Source organism: Pteropus vampyrus, unplaced genomic scaffold, assembly GCF_000151845.1.
Source record: "Pteropus vampyrus isolate Shadow unplaced genomic scaffold, Pvam_2.0 Scaffold52, whole genome shotgun sequence".
Taxonomy (NCBI): domain Eukaryota; kingdom Metazoa; phylum Chordata; class Mammalia; order Chiroptera; family Pteropodidae; genus Pteropus; species Pteropus vampyrus.
In genome coordinates, this window is record NW_011888833.1 from 4193211 (window position 1) to 4194664 (window position 1454).

Genomic DNA, 1454 nt, shown 5'->3' on the forward strand with positions numbered 1-1454 from the left:
TCTCTCTCTCTCTCTATCTCTCTCTCTCTCTCTCTCACACACACACACACACACACACACACACACACACACACACACACACACACCGATGTTAACCCCCATAAAAGTAGCACGGAAGTGGGGGTTCAGAGGGAGCCTGAGATTCAACAGGAGAAGAAATAACATTGCTTTGACCCCTTGGTCCTGCCAGCTTCTCCAGGGAGCGGATGGGACAAGCTTTGAGAAAGATCAAAGACACCCGGGCCCCGGGGGCAGAGCGGGGAGCACACGGACACCAGGCGGGTCATAAATCACTTCCGCTCCTTTTAAGTCACCCCTTCGCAGGTTCTTCTCTCCTACCACTCTCTCTGCTGGCCTCTGCTCTCTCCCCCAGCCCCTCCACGTTCCCCTCGGTCTCTGTCATCCCCTTCCTTTGAGCCCAGAAGCAGAGAAGAAATATGTTACGTGATCAAAGACCTTCCAAGGACCCTTGCGTACTCCCCATTAGGGGATAAGTAAGTGCTTTATGAAAATTTATCTTTGATGAAGGAAACAACCTGAATCCAGCGCCCTGATGACAAATCATAGAGCAGGGTTTGTAAGTTTCTTCTTTATGCTCGAACCAATTTTCTCAAATCCTCCACCCTGTCTTCTTAATTTTCCATAGCCCGTGGGCGCTCTATACGACACCTTGTTAATCACGATATAGACATAAAAACAAATGAAGACAAGATTATGAAGAAAAACAGATGAAGAAATGAGGAAGGGCCACTTAACATTTCCCAAAAAGCTGACTCGTGCTATAGGTTAATCTGCTCTGATTTTCATGAGATGTTTGTTCATTCTTAGCACAGGTATTTATAAACTACTCAATTACAAACAAAAGATTTTGCTAGAATTTGTGGATGATGCACAAGTGAATAAGACACAGTCCCTACTTTCAAGAAGTTTCCTGTTTGGCGGGAGAGAAACTTGTATATAACTAGTTCTGATGTAAGGTAAATGGGGGTAAATGCTGCAGCACGAAGTATTGGGGAGCATCTGGGGAAAGGGAGCAGGGGTGTGTTCCGGGAGAACACCCACAACTGTGGGGTGTGGGGAGGGCGGTGGAGTGGAAAATAAGGCTGAAAAGAAGATTAAGGATCCTAAAGTGTAGGAGTCTTCTTTGAATTCTAGGTCGAAGAGTTTGGACTTCATTCTGTTTGAAGGAGAATCATCAGAGCTTCTCCTCGGAGTGCTAGGTCGGTCAGGAAGCCACTGGAGTGGCCCAGGAGACAGGGGGCAGGGACGTGGCCCGGAGAGGTGCAGAGCATGTGCAGACCGGACCCCGCGGTCCCCCGAGCTGGCCCGAGGAGGGCGGTGGCTCCTCAGTGCCACGGTGTGTGGCGGTTCGGCGGGTGTGGCCCAGGAGATGCCACCAGGCCAGGCCCCCCTTCACGGCGGCATTGGTGGCCGCGCCGGTTTGAGACGCCTGG